Here is a 21,136-nt window from a genome sequence, read left to right as displayed (position 1 = left end):
GGAGAAAGTGAGGACTGCAGATGCTGGAGGTCAGTGCTAAAGAATGTGTTGCTGGAAAAGCGCAGCACGTCAGGCAGTATCCAAGGACCAGGGGAATCGACGTTTCGGGCATAAGCCCTTCTTCAAGAAAGTATCTTGACAAGATTCGTACCTCGGGTGCTCGTTGTTGTGGTTCTGTTCGCCGAGCTGTGAATTTGTGTTGCAAACGTTTCGTCCCCTGTCCAGGTGACATCCTCTGTGCTTGGGACCCTCCTGTGAAGCGCTTTTGTGATCTTTCCTCCGGCATTTTTAGTGGTTTGAATCTGCTGCTTCTGGTTGTCAGGTCCAGCTCTCCGTTACAGTGGTCGGAATATTGGATCCAGGTCGATGTGCTTATTGATTGAATCTGTGGATGAGTGCCATGTCTCGAGCTATCCTTCGTAGCGACACAAACAGATGACAAGCAACATGAATTCGACTGGGACAATACTACTACTATAGGACAAGCCAAACAGAGAACAGCCACTGAATTCCCAGAGGCATGGCACTCATCCACAGATTCAATCAATGAGCACATCCATCTGGACTCAATATATATACCACTGCAACGGTCAGCTGGAACTGACTACCGGAAGCGGCAGATTCAAACCACTACAAATGCCGGAGAAAGATCACAGAAGCGGTTCACAGGAGGCTCCCAAGCACTGAGGATGTCACCTCGACAACGGACAAAACGTATGCAACACAAATTCCCAGACTCGGTGAACAGAACCACAACAAGTATCTTGAAAGTAGACTTGTTCCTGGCACGAATATGCTGATGGCAGCACTGAAAAAATGTCCAGTATAGAAAAAGCCTGAAGGTGAAAGAGCGTACACATATCACCCCAATCATTAACGGCTGCATTTTCTAAGTGAGTGACAAGTATAAGTTGATAAATACCTTGAACTCACAAGCTGTGAGTGGAACCCTGCCGAGTGGCTCCACTACTGCATGTATGGTGCGTTTACCTCTCCACTTTGGTATTGACTTCTTTTTAATATGAATACCATGCACACTTAAACAATGCATCTTCATCTCTGTGCACAACAAGCCAGTTAAAAAAAACTCATTTTCGACAATGCTATTTATTTCGTCGTTTCCTCTAACCCAGCAACAATTACATGAGTGAGAGTTACATTTGAGGCTCGAGAAAATTGGGATTCTGTATGGAGATGTGTGGAAGAGACTGATATTCTCGAACCGTGTAATGTCGAAAAGGACGATGTGCTGGACCATTTTGAAAAGCATGAGTATTCATAAATCCCGTGGGCCAGAGTGGATATACTCTGGTTTCCAGGGGAAGTGAGGTTAGACATAGTTTTTTCGGCCTTGATCTTTACTGTCCACTGGAGTCGCAACTGATGATTGACTGTGACAATAGTCCCCTTTAAGAAAGGAAAAGGGATACCTCTGTGAATTACAAACAACTCAGTGTTATGCCTTTAGTCGGCACAAGATTTGAGAGGAATCTGACAGGAAGGATTTATGACTGTTTGTAAAAGCTTTTTTGGTGTAGAAATAGTCTGAATGGCTTTTGGTTCGAAAGGTTTCACATTGGAAAAGCACTTCAGGTCAGGCCGCATCCGAGGAGCAGGGAAGTCGACATTTCAGATATAGGCCGGTCATCAAAATTGTGACAGGGAAGGGTGATGAGATATATGTCGGTCAGAGTTGTGTTAATGTGAAGGTAGCTGGGAAGAAAATAGGTAGTTACAGCAGGAAGTTGATCGTGATACGTCGGAGCAGAAGGTGGAACACATAGACGGGAAGGAACATGGGCAGGTAAAACAGTGATGAGGACATGGCAAATTCTGCGTTGATGCCATGTCGTTCGGTGTTGCAAGGTGGATGTTGAGGAGTTCTTCCTCCAGGCAACGTATGGCAAACATTTGGAGAAGAAGGACGTCCAGAACTTGCATGTGCTTTACAGTGAGGGAGGGGGAGATAAAGTGTCCGTGTGCAGAGCAGTGGGCTTGTTTGTTGCTTGTTTTCCAGAGATGATATCTAAAGCAATCCGTCAGTTCGAGAATATCAGCATCATTCACTCCCCTCCATACAGAATCGCGTTTTTCACGAGCCTCAAATGTAGTACTCTCAAAGGACAAGCCACCACATCGAGATCAACGGACACAGCAGATGATGTATTTGGGTGTGCAAGAAAAGGTCTGCTGAATGTGAAAGGATATAGGGACTTGGAAAGAGGTGATGGGGTGGTGTGGGCACAGGTTTTCTGTCTCTTGCAGCCGGAAGGGAAATTGACAAGAGTGGAGTGTGGCATTTGGGGAGCGTGGACCAAACGAGGGAGTCACAAAAGGAATGGTCTCTGTGGAATGCTGAGAGTGGGGATGGAAATATATCTCTGTTTGTGGGGTCTGTCAGTCGGTGGTGGAAATGGCGGTGAAGAACACATTTTATTGGTAAATTGGTGGGATGGAAAGTGAGGACAATGGGGGATTTCTTATTGCGTACAGAGGGTTGGGTTCATGGACGAGGTAGAGAAGTCTGGAGGGCATTTTTGCCCCCGTAGAAAGCGGAAGTTGCTCTCCTTGAAATAGGAGGCCATTTGAGATGATCGGGCATGAAAGTGCTCCATCTGGGAGCAAACGCGGCCAGGGCAGAGCATTTTCACATGAGGAGGTGTAGAATGATGAGCTGTTCTAGTAGATGTGGGAGTGGGTAGGATTGAAGTTGATCTCCATTTTGCTGGAAATGGAAATTGAAATGTCCAGGAAAGGGAGAGACGTGCCTGTGAAGGTACGGGTGAACTGGAGGTCAGGGCTGTGAAGTTGATGATGTGTTAAAGTCTCCTCATGAAGTAGAAGCAGGTCCCCACGAAGTCAACAATACAGTGGGGGAGGAAAATTTGGGGATTGGTGAAACGTTAACTACTGAAGATGTATTGTTCCACATATCTGATGAACACGCAGGCATGACAGGGAAACACATTGAAGCTCATGTCTCTTTTGATCTGAAAAAAAGCGGAGAAGACTTTGCTGAGGGTGAAGACAAGTTCTGCCAATTGAATGAGTGTGCCTTTGGTGGGGGAACTGGAAAGGGTTGGTGGGAGATGAAACTGATTTCACCATGATGAATGGATCTATGTCGGGAACAGTCGTCCATGGTGTAGTTGAGGTCATGAAAACTGCGAAAAGGAAAGTCATGGAAGAGGGAGAGGGTGTGGGTGGTGTAGCGAATATATTGCGGAGTTATTAGACCAAGGGGGTATGGATGCTGTCAAGATATGAGAAAATAGGGTCGGTGGGGCAAAAGCAAACACGGACGCTGCATCAACTGGAGCAGTCACGTTTGTGAATTTTGGGCAAGAAGTAGAACCGTCTGGTGTGGGATTTCGGGACGATGAGGTTGGAGGCTGTGGATAGGATATCCCTTGAAATGATAAGGTTGGAATGGTGTGCAACATCGTAGTTTGGTGGGAGAGGTTGAGGTCGTGCTCAAGAGAGCAGTCCGAGAAGGATTTCATAGGATTGCATCTGACATCAGCGGTGTAGAGGTCTGACAACCATACTGTCACTGTGCTCTCCTTTGATCCTTGGTTTGATGGTTAATTTGGGTTTGCAGAGGAAGGGGTTCAGGATTGTGCAAAGTGAGTATGAGAGGTTGGAGTGCTTGAAAGGAGTAGACAGGTTGAGGTGGTCAATTTAATGTAGGCTGTCGGAGATGAAGTGGGCGTGGCGGCTAACACACCAGCATAGGGTGTTCAGTGGATGGAGTATATTGGAGGCAGGAGACCGGAGCCTCCGATGGTGTGTGGGAGTCTTGATTGTCAAAGTAAGCACAGAGACAGAGACAGCAGAAGATAAAAAAATGATGCTGGAACAAGTGTTGTATCCGTTGACTCTGGACCATGGTGCAAGAAGATCCGACTTCCACAGAGGACTGAACGCACACTCTCAGTAAGGTCGAGGTCTGGGGATGATAAAGAAAAAGTCAGCAAAGCTGCAGTTAAGCTCCTAGTAGAGTGCTGCAGTTGGGAGTGGGACAGAGACTGCCTCAGGAGCGGTTGTGGTCATGGTATCATTTGAGCTGTCATCAAAAGCTGTGCTGTTAATGGGAGTGATCGCGAGCAGAAGTGGCGTATTCATTGGCAATCCCGGCGACGGAACGGACCTTACGTTGTCTTTGATGGTGGCTATGGTGATTGTTTTCAGTGGGAGTGGGAATATCTCGGTCGGCAGCAACGAAATGGGCGGAAATGGCGTTATGGGTAGCCTTGGTGGCGTGTTCAGCAGCGGTGGGCCAACCTGCCTAAAATAATATATATCGCATTCCTACAGTGTGATTGAGTTTAGGTCACAGAACTCCCTCCTGAGTGGAACTGTGGCTGCTCCAACAGCACATAAAAAGCAACAGTTGAAGTCGGCAGCTTGCAACCACCTTATTATGGAGCTATTACCGAGAGGCAACACATCCTCTCCAGCCCAGAAGAATAACAGATTGCATCCAAAACAAGTACCTGACAGTCCAATGTAAAATTGAGACAATTGCCTGATGAGTGAGTTTTTCAACTGAATTTGGTATCATTTGATTGTATTCTCCCATTATTCTGAACTTTTCTTTTAACGATTACACCGGATTTCTCAATCCCTTTATCAGTTCAATATTTTCCGCTTCTTACGAGTCACGAGCAGTAACACGCTTCCCTCCCCGCTCGCGGAGATCTCTCGTTCTCCTCTGAATTCATACGTATCTGGTCCTGCCCCAAATCCACTCTTCTGCGAGCCATTCTGAACATCATATCCCCAATCACATTCTTACACTTCTATTCCAAAACGGTCCCCATCCTGTCCTGTATACCCTTGTCCTTGTCAAGTCTGCAGCGTGGTCCGGTGTTGAAGACTTGTCCACCTTGCTTCCTCATTATTACAGTAGCCTAGTGTTGTGTGATTTTTAATTTTGTACAAGCCTGTCCAACAGCAGTACCTCCAAAGCATGGCTACCTCAAGTATAGGATGAGTCCACGCTGAACACCAGTGGACACCGGAAGGCTGAGTAAGCGAGGTAATGTATTGGTGTGGATGATTTACCCGAAGCACTATTTATGTAGTAGTTCGCACCCATCGTCCTCCTTTGACAAATACTATGTTCTGTGTGCGCCAAATTGGAAAAGGTTACTAGTTTATAATTTTCAGTAGTATCTTTGGGAATACAGGACATACTGGACAGTGGGAATTGTTGTTGGGGCATTTGATTGCTCCTTCTGTGGAATGGGGGAGGTAAGGATCGCCACAGGTGTCCCCACTGACTTCAATGGCGGGACATACACGCAATACCAGCTTCTTGGAATCTGCTTGAGGCAACTGCTCCTGGAACGAGATGAAGTTTTGATCATTCGGGAGGCTGAAGGGGAAATTGAGAGGAGTTACAGGAAGTAGTCACACATCCGGAACAGGAAAAAGGTACATAGATTACAGTCAGAGGAAGGAAAGGGAAAAAGGCAGACAATGCAGCAATCCCCTGTGGACTTCCCCCTCCGAAACAAGTATACCATTTTGCACGCATTGGAGAAGACGATTTACCAGGGGTACCGTGAAGCTCAGGTCTCTGGCAGGCAGGCTGTCTCTCCTGCTCGGAAAAGAAGGGTGAGAGAAGGAAACCATTGTTATCGTGTACTACATAATTTGGGGACAGATCAGAGATTATATGGGAATGAGAGTGACTCACAGTTTGTGCGATGCCTCCCAGGTCCCAGTGTCTGTAATGTCACGGATCATCTTTTCATGACTTTAAGGGGAAGGGGATAAAAGTCCCATGCCTTGTTCTACACAGACGCTGGCAAAGTAGGTAGGAAATGTGCAGGGGATGTAAGACAAGATTTCTAGGAAGCTCGTGCAGAAGCCTGGAGCAGGAACACTCAGAGTTTTTATCTCTACTTTGGTACCCATGCCACGTGCGAGGGAGGCGCGGGATGGAGTGATTCGTTGAGCACGTGGCGACAGGGATGCTGTAGGACGGAAGTTTTGTATACCTGGACAACTGAAGATCAACCTGGACTCGGTGGGACATCAACAAACGCGATGCACTACGTCTGAACAGGAATCGACCAATAACCTCTTGGGGGAAATAGCAAATAATCTTCTGAAGAGTTTACACGAATTCAGCAGGAGGATGGGAAACTGAATTGCAGATCCAGTGCCCAAGAGGTTGGAAGTAGTAAGGTCATAAATATGCTTTTAAGGTGGTTGGAGTGTACCAGCAAGCATGAAGATGGTTTGAGGAATGTATACTTCAATGCCAGGAGCATCTAGAAACAAGTGTGTGAAACTGCAGCATCGATTGGGATGTGATACATCGAAGTTCAGCCATTTCGGAACTTGGATAACCCCAGGTTCAGGAACGGTTATTGGAGGGTCAGGGGTGTACATGTTTAAGGAGGTGCAGGGAAGGTGTTCTTGGAAGTTGAGATTTGGCATTGTTAGTCAAGAAGAGGATTACTGTGGTAAAACGGACGTTTCATGAGGATTAATCTACTGTGGTAATGTAGTCTGAGATTAGAAACAGGAAAGGAAAGGTGAAACTGCTGTGAGGTTTCTTTCGAGTTTTGAAAAGTTGCAGATTGACTGGAAAGATTTGGAATGACGATTCTGGATCGAAGCAAAAGAAACAGCATGGTTGTTATGGAGAATTCAACTTGCAAATGTTGACTGAAAACGCTATTTTTCGAGTATAGTTTTTGTTTCAATATGTTCTGGAGGATTTCCTGACAAAGTATGTAGGTAGGCAGACAACAGCCGAAGCCACATTCGATATGGTACTGGATAATGATCCCAGCCACGTGTTACATTTGGATGTAGCTGAGGAATTTGGTGATTGCGACCCCCTCCGATTACGTTTATTTGTGCGATTGAAATGGACAGGTATACACCTTTCATTTATATATTAGCCAGTAAGGACCTAAACAGAGCGCGAATAATAGCGAGAGGGCACATGAGTAGCGTTTTGCAGATCGAATCAACGAAAACCCTCAAGCTTTCTATAGGTATGTCAGAAATAAAAGAATGACGGGAGGAAGAATGCAGCAAGTCAAGGACAGTTGTGGGAAGATGTTTTCAGAGTGCGAGTAGCTAAATAAATATTTTTCGTTGGTAGTAACGCAGGAAAAAAGACTATTGATATCGAGGAGAACGCTGAGATAGAGGTTTCAGCTGACAAGGGATTGACGTTCACAAGGAGGAAGTGTTTGCAATTCCGCAAAGTGTAAATATAGTCAAGTTTCCTGTGCCAGGTGGGATTTATCCTTGAATTCTCTGGGAAGCGAGGCAAAGAAACCCAAGGCTTTGCGTTTACATTTATTTCATCATCGTCTACACGAATAGTGCCAGAAGACTGGAGGATAGCAAATGTTATTCTCTTGTTCAACAAGTGAGGTGGAGTCAACCCTGGTAATCATCGATAAGTGAATCTCACATTAGTTGCTGATAAAGTGTTGGAAATGATTGCAAGAGATGGGATACACAATCATTTATATAGAAATAATTTGTTGGTTGATCGATAGCACGGTTTTGTAAAGCACAGTTCGTGCCTCACAAAACTTATTGAGTTCTTTGAGAAGGTGACAAAACAGGTGGATTCGGGTAAAGCGGTTGATGTGTGGAAATTAATTTCACTTCAGTGTTTGAAAAGGTGGCCCATGATAGGCCATTGCAGAAAATGTGGAGGCATGGAATTGAGGGTGATTTCGATGTTTGGATAGGATATTGTCTGGCTTTACGAAGAGAGACTGTGGTGGTTGGTGTTGAAATGCTCATGTTGGAGTTCAGTTACCCGTGGTGCACTGCAAGGATGTATTTTCAGACCGCTGCTGTTGTCATTGTTATAAATGCCCTGGATGAGGGCAAAGAAGGATTGGTTAGTACATTTGCGTACGATACGAACGTTGATGTAGTTGTGGAGAGTGCAGAAGGATGTTGCAGGTAACAGACGGACAAAGATGTGACAAATGGATTTTAATGTGGAATATTGCGACATTATTCACTTTGGAAGGAGTAATAAGAATACAGAGTACAAGATTAATGGTATGTTTATTGGTAGCGTAGAAGAGCACAGAAATCTTGTTGTCCAAGTGTAATTATCCCTGACAGTTGCACACCCAGATTGATAGTGTTGTTAAGAAGGCATATGGTGTGTTAGTTTTATTGATAGAGGGGTTGAGTTTCGGAGTCAGGAGGTCATGCGCAGATGTATTAAACTCTATTTGGCCGCACTTGGAGAATTGCATCCATTTCTGTTCGTCGAATTAAATGAAGGATACGGAAGCATTGGGAAGTGTGTTATGAATAGAGTTGACAGGATGTTACCTGCAATGGAGGGAAGGTCTTATAAGAAAGGCTGAGTGTTTTCATTCGAGAGATGCATATAGGATCATCAGATAATCAGGTGGTGGAGTCATTGGGAGCCTTTTCGCTCGGATTGTGATGGGTGGTACAAGGGGACATAACTTAAAATTGATGGGATAAGCGTTTGTTTACTCAGAGAGTAGAAAGTGCATGAAATGACCTGTTTGCAACACTGGCACACTCGCCAACATGAAGGTCATTTAAAAAGTCATTGTGTAAATATGTGTATGGTCATGGAATAGTGTGGATGACATTGCACCGATTAGTTTCACAGGTCAGCAAAACATCAAGGGCCGAAGTACGGGCATTCTTCTCCAAGTACGAGTAAATCAGGTTTTGTTAGAAACGTCTCCAATATTTTTCTTACAAATGATGGCTTATGTCATGCAATTAGTGTATTGAGAAATGACATTGGCTTCAACCAAATATATTCTTTTCCATTTTTTCTTGAATACTATTGAAATTAGATGCCCAATAATTTAGAAATTTGGCCAGAGGGAAGTCTTATCTCATCTGTTAACTTGGTAAAACGTTTAGATTATGGTCACGGCTCCCAAATTGCTCCCTCATTGAATCTTGGAAAAGATGGCCAGGTTTACTCCTCAAAAAAAGGCCTAGACCAGCCACTTTGCTGGTTGGAATCTAACATTTTATGTCAAGCATCCATCCTGTATTTATCTGACCAATTCTGCATTTAAGCTGCTGGCCTTGTGGGAGTTATAATTAAATAGTATGTAAGTTAAAATCACACACGAGAACACGCTGCATATGTTTTTTTTAACGGCTTTCCACGATTTGTGTACATAACTGTCCTCTGGTGACTGAGATTTTGATGGTATAACGCCATCAGAAGCCTGTAAGACACAGGAGCATTCTGCCCATCAAGTCTCCTCCACCATTTTATCATGTCGAATAATTTTCTTAACCCTATTCTCCCGCTTTCTCCACATTACCACTGAAGGCCTGAACAAGTAAGGACTTGCCTCTGTCTATCTGAAATGCACTCAATGACCTGTCCTCTGCTGTCTTCTGTGACAGGGAATTCAGTTGTTACACCATTCTCTGGCTTATCATTATCTCTGTTCAAAAAAGTCTTCTAGTTACTCGAAGGTGATGCCCTCGAGTCGTCGTCTCTATGACGAATGGAAGCATCTTCCAGCATCCATTTTGTCCAGGATTTTCAATGTTCTGTAAGTTTCAAGGAATTCTGCTTCATCCTTCTAAACTCCATCCAGTACTAAACCAGACTCCTGAAACGTCCCTCATCTGTTAGCCTTGTCATTCAAGGGACCATTATTGTGAATGTGCCATACATTGTTTCTGAGGTATGAATCGCAAACATGTGAACAATACACCAAATGTGGTCCGCTCAGCGCCTTATAGATACCCCAAATTACTTAGCTGCTTTAAAATCCAATTCCTGTCGAAATAAATGCCATCCAAAATATTTATTCAACCAGTAAGTTATCCCTGAGAGAATCCTGGAAGAGAACGTCCAAGTCTCTTTGCACTTCGGACTTCTGAATTATCTCCCCATTCAGAAAATAGCTTCTATTTTTCCCAACTAGTTGTATAATCTCACTCTTCCCATTTCTGTCCTCCTCTGCCATTCTTTGCACGCCCTGCACAACTGTCCAAATCCTTCTGCAGCCTCCACGCCGACTCAATGCTACTTGACCTTATACCTATTATTGAATCATCTGCAAACTTATGCAGAATGCCCTCACTTCCTTCATCTGCATCGTTCATATATAAAGCGAAAACATTGTTTTCCCAAGATCGAGCCTTGTGTAACACCAACTGTGAAGGGCTGAAATTCTGAGAAGGACCCTTTTATCCCAACTGTTTTCTTTCTGACAGACTGCTCAGCATCTGTTCATGCTCGAACTTTGCTGGTTTCGCCATGGTCCCTAATCTTCCTCAGTAACATCCTTTGTGGCTCTTTACTAAGCCCCCTTTGAATTTCATAAATACAACATCCATTGATTTTTCTTGTTTTAATCTACTCGTTAATTCCACAAAGAATCCTTGCAGATTTTTCAAGCGTGATCTAACTTGTTGAAAACATGCGGATTCTGCCCTAGTTTCGCATCAACTTGCAAATATACAGAAATTACATCCTTCTGCATGGATTCCACGACCATACCCGCGTCCAATTTTGTGCTTATTGGCATATAATTTTCCATCTTCTGCGATACTCAAATTTTAAACGGGGGTGTTAAGTTAGCAATTTTCCAGGCTTCTGGAACCCTTTCTGATTCTACTGACTCCTGAAGAATTACCACTAAACCGTCCATTGTCTCACCAGTTGTCCGACATGGGAATCTCGCGCGTAATCCATCTAGATCAGGAGAATTATCCACATTCACGTCATTCAGTTTTCCCTGCACTTTCTTCTTGGTGATGGCTGTCAAATTCAGCTCTGCCTCTTCACCCTCTAAGACTTTTTTGGAAATTTCTTGTGCCTTCGACTGTGAAGACTCAAGCATCTTTTTTTTTTCCATTTTTTTTCGCTTTTCCTGAATACTATTTCTCCTGTGTAATTTTTCAGCAGCCCAATACCCATTTCAGCCTCTTTTAGCCCTTTATACACCGAGAGAACTCTTTCAAACAGCCTTTCTATTACTGGCTGATTCACCCACATATTTAACCTTCTCCCTCCTTCAATATTTGCTTTTAAAATATTTTTTGCCTTAATTGGCGCATATGTATGCATTTGTGTGCTTATTTATGCACGTGAGATTATGTGTATATATGTGCGCATGCACATATTTGTCTGTGTACTTTATGAACAGCATGCAATAATGTAGGTGTAGGTGCCTGTATTCGGTATATTTGTGCACGTTTATAAGCATGCATGTGGATATTGATAAGTGGATATATGTCTACACTAACGTATGCACGTGAATTTTTGTATGCATGAGCGTGTGTTCACAGGTCTATGCATGCCCATGTGTATTTGGAGGTCTCGTTTTGAAATTGTGTGCGTGTATGTTTGTTTGTGTGTGGGTCCATGTGTACTTACTGGCCTGCAGTGCCAATTCCACATTGCACATACTGCCACGAATGAGTAGAAATGGGCAGCACTTTGGCACAGTGGTTAGCACTGCTGCTTCACAGCGCTAGAGATCCGGGTTCAATTCCTGACTCAGGCGACTGACTGTGTGGTTTTTGCACATTCTCCCCGTGCCTGCGGGGGTTTCCTTTGGGTGCTCCGGTTTCCGCCCACAGTCCAAAGATGTGCAGGTCAGGTGAATTGGCCATGCCAAATTGCCTGTAGTGTGAGGTAAAGGGGTAAATGTAGGGGAATGGGTGGGTTGTGCGTCGGTGTGGACTTGTTGGGCCGAAGGGCCTGTTTCCACACTGTAAGCAATCTATGATAGTGGCTCTACAGTATACCGGGAAATGATGCCAATCATTCAGTCCCTTTTTCTCTTGAGGATGAAGTACTACATTTATTGTAATCATGACATTAGAGGAAGGATGCATTTGAGTATATATGTGATTCATTTAGTGTGCTGAATGTAATTGTATGTTCGTTAGAATGTGTGCATGCGTTGCTAAGTGAGTGCATGTGTGCTTCTGAATGCAAATGTATGTGATGCAAAAATGTGTAAGTTTCTACATACATATGTCTGTGTGCATCAATATGTGTGTAATAGTGTTTTGTTTGCATAAGTAGCGTGAAACTATGTAGGTGTTCGGACGAAGCCATTCCTTTAACAAGGTTACATTGTCCGTAGTTTATTGCCGAAAGTTTGTAAAGGCACAGGTTCTGAAATGGCTGAATATGGAAGGGTTTTAAGGCCAACGTGTTTATAGCGAAGCGATACTCCGTCATGCAGAAAAAATAACACTTCTATAATGAAAATAGAGTGGTCTGTTTTCAAAGCTCAGCTTTGCTCTGGGAGCTTAGTTTTAACTGGGGGGAAGAAAGGCTGCTGGAACTGTTTGGACTGGTTTTCTGTCTGATTTAATATGGCCTTTTGTGCCAAGCGGTGATGATGGGAATTGTTACAAGTATTCTAGAACGACATTATTAAGTGGGATGATCTGTTGGGCCTCGTATAGAATACGTTATTTGGTATACTTTTTTTTTCATCTTTGTGTTACATTCAGTAATTTCGTAAAATAATTACTGTTTTGTTTAAAATCACTCTGTTTGACAATTTTCTCCTGGAATACCCAGTTATCCACCTGCTGAAAATAACAACCAATGTTAGGGTTCAGACTACACTCTTCAAATGTTTTGAGGTCACTGGCTTAGTCCATGACAGTTTGGCGGCTCTTTTCTGAGTTTGCTCTGTTGTTCCAAATTGGGACTGGATATTTCGGACACGAAGGCAATGAGTGGTAGGTGTTTGTGTCTTTTATTCTGAGTTTTGAAATTGTTTAGTTCAGCAGTGCTTCGGATAGCAATGGCTCTTTCCGTCACCAAGGGCTTCCTGGATTGGAAGAAGTGCCCTTGTGGGTTTTACAAAAGGTGGTTAAGGCCAAATTGCAGGAATTAACAGAGACGTTGCAAATGCAGCTGCCTACATAAAATGAGAAAAGAGGAAATAATTAGAAAAATACCTCAGCATTTAAATTTGCTGGAAACACCATGAGAATATATGAAGATGGCTAAAGCTCAATTGAAAATGAAGCAGCTTGTGGACAGGCAAAAGATAAGGTAAGTACAACAAAAAATGAAATAGGTTGGATTACGATTAAAAGCGGAGCACAGAGGAAATGATGAATGCCTTCAGCAGAAAACAGAGAGAAACAGAGAGCGCATATGAACTTCAGAAATTGACACTTCAAAAGGAAATTCAGCTGAAAATTATGGAGATTAAAGCTAAATTTATGCTCAGTAAGAGAGAGAGGGAGGATGAGCAAACCCATAGCCGCCAAATTCCTGGTGGCGATCTTTTTAAAAATACTCAAGCTTTGCCTATATTCGATGAGAAAAGCGTTGAAGCCTTTTTTCATCTGATCAGAAAATGTAGTTAAACAAATGTGGTGGCAAATGTTCATGCGGTTTGCTGATCCAAATCAAACTTATAGGTAGAGCTAGTAATGATTTGCCATCACGATCAGGGGATGTACCTGGAGCGTATGAGAACGTGAAGAAAGCCATCTTAAGTGCACATGACCTTGCGCCAGAAGATTCCAGACAACCTTTTAGGAATCTAATACGGGACACACGTCAAAACTCCATTACGTTTGAAAGGATCAAACAAAGTAATTTTGAATGGTAGGCAAGCGCTGTAAAAATTGGAGGAAAGCTACGACACTGTTGGAGAAACAATTATTTTGGAGGAATTCAAAAATTCACTTCCTGAATTACTGTTAAATCATATGGAAGAGCAGAAAGCTAAAACGGCCAGATTAGCAGCTGAAATGGTTGAAGGTTATGATTTGGACCAGAAAACGAAGAATTCGAATTTGATGAAATGACAAATCCTCACTTGGAAAAGGAAAGATATCTCTCGGAGAAGATCACATGGATGAGATACAACAGCATAAAAAAAGAAACCCTTCGTAGTAATCAGAGAAGTTAAGAATCTCCAGTGTTTTCACTGCAATAAAATAGGCCCTTGAAAACACAATGTTTGTCAGTTGGGATGTGCACTGGAACACCAGATGTAGGGAAACAGGATAAGCCACTGAATTTTCTCAGAGCTATAAGAAAAAGCGCAGTAGACGCTGTATCAGAATGTACAGGCTGGTCAGGGGTTGTTTCAGAAGGAAGTGACAGCTCTTCTAAATCAATGTACCTGCAAAAGTGATGTTCATTCGCATAGGCCAGGGTTCAGCGAGTAAAGACATTATAATATTCAGAGAAACGGATTCCTCTCAGTCTGTGATTTTGAAAGATGAAGAAATATGCACCTCTGAAGTAATATTTCCAGAAAAGGTAGGAGTAACGGGAATTCACGGTGAGACAAAAAGGTCTCAGTTATGCAATATGGGGTCAGTGTCGGAAGAAAAATTGAGATTTCGTCTTACGAGTAGTAGACAAACTGTCAGCTCCAGAAATATAATTTGTCCCTGCTAGTGATATCGCTGATTTACTAGTAGATGTGCTACCGACTGAAAATCAAGGGGAAACTAGTGCAAGTGAACTACTTCAGGACACACATCCTGAAATTTTTACTGACTGCGTGGTACGAAGTCAACAAAGACTTTATTTGAAACAGGAGATAGCAAAAAGTACTAATAAGTACTTTGAAATGGAATTAACAGAGAACCAGTTTGATCAAATGATTGAGATATGTTGACAGAGTTGCAGTGGAAAAATGAAAATTTAAATAAATTGTATCAGAAGGCATGCACAGGAAACGAATTAGAATATATACCTGAATGTTATTACCTTAAAATAAATCCTTCGTGGGAAAATGGAGAACATCACATATCCAGGCAGATGAGAAATAATCAGAAGTTCATCAAATCGTATTGCCAGTAGGGTACAGGACGGAAATGTAGTGAGTACAGCCTGAGCTATTACTTGGCGTCGTTTCTCAGTGAGGAAAACACAAGCTAAAAGACAAAACTTTCGTAATAACTTGAACTGCGCAAGGATATAGGTGAATTGCAACTTGAACGAATTTCGTTGAATTTGCTCCATTTTTTCACAACATTTCAAAGGCTGATTTCAAGATGCTGCCCAGTGAAACTTCCCAAACCATTACAAGTAAAAGTAACGGAATACACCAGTTATTGTTAGTTTTGAATACTGAGTTTTCTGATCTTGTGGAGTATGACTTGCGTCAAGTAATTGGAAAAAACAGAAGATCATAGTAGCTCCACATTTAACGCCTATTCCTGCATGTGAGAAAACCTCTATAAGCGTCTTAACTGATTTCGCGGATTCCCAACATCAAAAATGTGGGAAACATGTATCTATTAATAATGATTGATGCGTTGACTAGATCTCCAGAGGCCGTCCCATTCCACAGCATCAGAGCTGAAAGGACTGGAGTGGACATACTCATTTTTAAAAATTAGATTCAGACTACTGACAGAGATATAATCTGATCAATCATCAAACGTCACAGCAACATTCATCAATGAAGTTGTGGACAGCTTACAAAAAAAAATTCAATTTTCCTGTAGCCCAACCAGATTCGTAGGGACCAGGCGAAAGGTGGCGCTAAACATTGAAGACCACATTGAGGGCTGAGAGCCAAGAGTATGCAGATGGTTGGGAACAGAACTCCGTTTGTGCTTTTTGCGAACAGACATGCACCAAACGAATCGATCAAATTCAGTCAATTCGAACCAATTTTGGGGCATGAAGTGAGAGGACCGTTAAAATGGATGAAGGAGAAATTGCTAATTCAGAATTTAAAAAAAACTTATGAAAGTACTGTGAGAGTTCAATTGAATAGTGCTGGAGAGTTGGCTGGTCAGCATTTAAAAGTATCACGACATACATTGAAAAGGAAGCAGACAAGAAATCAAAAATTGGCAATTTTCGCTCTTGGGAATAAGGAGGTTTTACTTCCCGTGGTAATGGAAACTTTAAAAGCAAGATTTGATGGTTTTCATCCAGTTGAAAGAAAAATGAGTGAAGTGGAATAACTGATGGGGACTCCAGACGGAAAGGAATCGCTCAGAGTGTGTCATGTCAATATGTTCCAAAGGGCAGAAAAGCAAGAGGAGAATCTGCTATTTATTACAACACAGGGGGAGGAGCCAAATTCAGTGGATTCTGAATTGGGCATTCGTCAATCCAATTTGGAAAATGAGGACTTTCTCAAAATTTAGGGTTCATATTGACTTATCTTACAGGAGAAAATCGAAATGAACTGAAAAAAAAGATTTTACTATTGCATGGGAAGATTAGTGATTAGGCCTTGAAGTACTGACATAATTGTGCAGGATGTATACGAAGGAGATATTGCTCCGATTAAGCAATATTCTAATGGGCATAACCCTCCAATGTTGACGCAGTTTAAAGGAGATTGAATGAATGTTCCAACTCGACATTTCGAAGTGAATTTCAGTGACTGGAGCTCACCCATCATTATAGCTGTCAACACGAAGTGGTTACCAACGGTTATGTTCGAATTATCGAAAAGTCATCGCAGTTACAGAGACTGGCGCATCTCTGATTCCAATTTTGAAGACCACGTTGAGAAAGTCAGATAAGAAATTTGGACTTGTAAGTTGGGTTTGCTCAGAATATACTGGTAGGCATATTTGTCAGGAAGAATAAAGGTAATTTCGGCTTTTGCAAAACTGAATGATTGGTATCAGTTTAAAGTTATGCCATTTACCATCAGAAATAGGCCAACCATACTTCAGAGTCAAACCAATAAGTTCACTAATGGATTCACCCACTGTGTTGCTTATATAGATCACCTGGTGATTTTCAGTCACAAATGGAATGAAAATTTACAAAATTTAGCAGACTTGTTCACTCGCCTTCCAAAGCAGGCTTGGTGATAAACCTCGCCAAACGTTAATTTGCCAAATTGCAACTCACTTTCCTGGTGAATGCTATTGGACATAGACAAACGGTCCCACGGGATCCAAAATCAATGTAAATCGGGTAGTTTCCCAAAACATCAGCAAATAGATCTCGAATACGTTTCCCGTCATTGAGTGGACTTTATCGAAAAATTGCCCCAAATGTTCGTAGTGTGGCTGATCCAGGCACTGAATTGCTCACGAAAAGCATCACATTTCAGTACACAGCAGACTGTAGGAAAGCAATTGACAACCTGGAAGCTCTCTTATGCATTCCCCCAGTCTCACCAGTACCTAACGACATACAGCTGTTCAAGGTGGCTGTCAATGCAAGTGTTGTGGGCGTCAATGCTGTGCTCTTGCAGGTAGACGACGAGAAGAAAGAAAGAACTATCAGATATTTCACTGGAAGATTAACATTCAGCAGCGGGAATAGTCGAACTTTGAGAAGGAGATTTTGAGCTTGGTATTTGCACTGCAACATTTCAGTGATTATGTTACTGGTAACGTATATCAGACAGTCATATGCACCGATCATAACCCATTGAAGTTTGAGGAAAAACTTACGGACAAAACTGTCAGACTGATTGGTTGGAGCATGTATTTGGACGCGTTCAATTTGAAAATTGTGTATGTGGAAGGACAGGAAAACGTGATTGCCAACGCATTGTCGAAACTCTAATGAGAAACAGAGGCATTTGGTGGCAGGAGCAGTATCTCACCGTTTAAGATAGGTCATCCTTGGTGTGAGGGAAACGGGGAGAGGTGGCCATCAAGACGTTAGTGACAACATTTAATGAAGCGTTCAATAATTAGTTAACTTCACTGCAGTGTCTCGGATTAATGTAAAGTTTAGGCTGAAGTTTGAGTCACGAATAATTTTAGTGTTTTACTGACAATGTCTGTTGCAGTTAGTATTGGACTTGGATGAGGATGGTGTCAATTAAAGATTAGTGGTTGCGTAAAAGAAGAGGGAACAGAGAGAAAAGAAAATTACAGCACAGGAACAGCCCCTTTGTCCCTTCAGACCTGCGCTGATCCACGTTCTCTGTGTAATATCATCGTCTACTTTCTGGGGATTTGTATCCCTCTACACGCTGCCCATTCATGCATCTGTCGAGATGTATCTTAAAAGACGCGTTCGCGCCCGCCTCTAGTATCCCCTTTGGAAAGCGTTCCAGTTTACTACCAGTCTGTGTGTAAAAAACTTTCCACATGTATCTCCCTTTAAACATTCCCCGATCACGTTAAACTCATGATCGCTCATAATTTAGTTCTCCACTCCATCCTGTCGATATATCTCATACTTTTGCAGAATTCAATCAGACTCCACTCAATCTCAGTCTTTCTAATGAAAACAAACCTAATCTTCTCAACCTTTTTTCATGAGTAGCACCTTCCATACGAGTCAACATCCTGGTGAATATCCTCTGTACACTCTATAAATTAATCACATTCTTTTGGTAAAGTGACGACCAGAACTGTCCTCTGAATCGAAGTCTCATGCAATTGTAACATTGCCTATCAAATCCAGTACACAATGCACCATTCGATGAAGGAAAGCATCCCATGTGCCAGCTTGACCACTTTGTATACTTGCTTTGCCACATTCAGTGTGTAATGGACATTAATTAATCTCTCTGTATATCACCTTGCATTTGCTCGGATTGACCCCATTAACCATTTCTCCGTCTAACTATCCAATTGATCTATATACTGCTGTATTTTCTGAAAGCTCCCTTCACTGTCTGCTCCTCCACCACTTTTAGTGTAACCTGCAATCCTGCTAAACAGACCACCTGCATCTTCCACCAAATCAGTGATATGACTGTCATAACAAGGCTGTTCCCAGAACGCAACCCAGTAGAACACAACTGGAGCTGAAAAATGTGTCGCTGGAAAAGCGCAGCTGGTCAGGCATCATGAAAGGAGCAGGAGAATCGACGTTTAGGCCGGAAACCTTCTTCAGGAATGGCTTATGCCCGAAAGGTTAAGCCCTTCTTCAAGCCATTCCTGAAGAAGAGCTTATGCCCGAAACGTTGTTTCTTCTGCTCATTTGATGCTGCCTGACCTGCTGCGTTTTTCCAGCAACACTTTTTTCAGCTCTGATCTCCAGCATCTGCAGTCCTCACTTTCGCCTAGAACACAACTGGACACAGTTTTCCATTTAGAGAAACTCATTACGACGACTAATCTCTGTCTTCTGTTGGCCCAACCAGTGCTGAATCCAACTTGCTATTGCAAATTGCATCCTGTGTAACTTCACATTCTCCATCAGCACAAAATAAGGCATTTGCCAAGTGCCTTACTGAAAACCATGCAATTGACAGCTGCAGCCCTTCCTTCATCAATCAACTTCGTCAATTCCTCAAATAATCCTATCAGCTTGGTAAGATACGACCTTCCATGAAAAGGAAATATGATGCATATCACTGATAAGCTCATTTTCATCCAAATGGGAATAGATCGGATACCTTAGCATCTTCTCCAGATACATACCCTCCACTGATGTCAGGCTCACTCGTCTATATTTATCTGGAGCTTTCTTGCCACAAGTCAGAAACAAGGAGACAACATTAATAAATTTCCAGTCCTCTGGGTCCGTGTTCAAGTGTGCTGCCAATATGTCTGTTAATACCTCAACTATTTCCTCTCTCGCTTCTCTCTGAAACCAGGGAGACATCCCATCCGGACATGGGGAATTGGGATACTGAAATGTGTCCGGCATACTCAACACTTCCTCCGTCCATTCGTTAATATTATACTTAACTTCCCTGATACATTTAATAACTTAACAGAGTTAGCTTAACCATGCATGCTGATGCAGTAGGCAGTGATGACAGCCAAAGGACTTTAAAGCGGGACGATTTTCTGTGTCAAAGTAAAGACGTCTTGCTGCAATTAAAGATAGCCTTCATGAAGCCACACGTTAAGTATTTGATGTTCTCGTCTGACGAAGAATATTCTTGTTATTGAGGAAGACAAGCAAAAGTTCACCAGGCTGATTCCCAAGTTGGCAGGATTCATATATGGCAAAAAACTAGATCTACTGGGCTTGTCCTAACTGGAAATTAGTAGAATGAGGAGGGATCTCATTGAAACTTATAACATGCCGATGATGCTGAGCAGGTCGGCGAAGTCCAGGATGATGTGCCACGGATTAGGAAAAAAAAGGATATTCCATTTAATGGATATACAAGGAAGATTTCCTTCACTTAGAGTTTTGCGAATCTCTCCTACAGGAAGCTGGTGATTGAATGTTGTCGGGGGGAGGGGGTTTGTGTATGTTTGCTCAATACTGAATCAGAATTTTTCTTGTACACACTTAACACATTTCTTTTTTTTAAGATTCCTGTCTAACTCTGTGTATTATCCCTTCAGAATGTCATCCTTTTCCCTTCCAATGTCATTTTTGCCAATGTGGACAATGGCCTCATGCTGGTCTGTCTCCCCCCCGAGAACATTCTGCAATCTCTCTGAGACATTCTTGTTCCTGGTATCAGGAAAACCACACACCATTCTGATTTTTCGCTGCTGGCCACAGAAACGTCGGTCTGTTAATCGGACTAGGGAATCGCCTAACTCAATTGATCTCTTAAAACCCGATGTAACCCTCGTTGCATTAGAGTAAGTCTCAATACCAGAAACTTGGCTGTTCGTGCTACGTTTCCCTGAGAATCAATCAACCTTACATTTTTCAAAACAGCATACTTGTTTGAAATGAGTACAGCCACAGAGGGATTCTGCACTAGCTGCCTAACTCTCTTACTTTCCTGGAATTAACCCATCAATGTGACCGTATCTGAGACTTTCCCCCTTCTTATAACTGGCCATCCAATACATAACGTTGCTGTTGCAAATTCCTAGTTGCTTCTAATTGTCTTTCCAACCGATCCATTCGATCTAATAAGATTCGAAACCAACAGTATTTATTGCAGATATAATCCGCAGTAACCCTCAAACTCTCTTTCACCTCCCACGTCTGACTAGAAGCGCATGCCACTCTACAAAAGGCCATTTTTGCTCCATCACAACCAACAGACCCAGAAAAAAATCACATTCTTATTCCTCAAAAAAAATTGCCCCCGCTTAAAGTAATAGTTATGGCTTATATTTTTAGTTTAATCAAGAGACATATCGCAAAAAAAAATCAAGAAAGAACCCAGCCATCTCACTACTACAAACGTTCTGTAGGTCGCACTTAAAAACAATACACCTATCGGATTCTGTGCTGTGAACTTCACCCAAACAGTTCCTCCAAGATCAGTTGTGAATTTCGCTGTTTGTTAATTTTCCCAGATGT

This window comes from Chiloscyllium punctatum, chromosome 43, assembly GCF_047496795.1.
Source record: "Chiloscyllium punctatum isolate Juve2018m chromosome 43, sChiPun1.3, whole genome shotgun sequence".
Taxonomy (NCBI): Eukaryota; Metazoa; Chordata; class Chondrichthyes; order Orectolobiformes; family Hemiscylliidae; genus Chiloscyllium; species Chiloscyllium punctatum.
Note: the sequence above shows the minus strand (reverse complement) of the source record.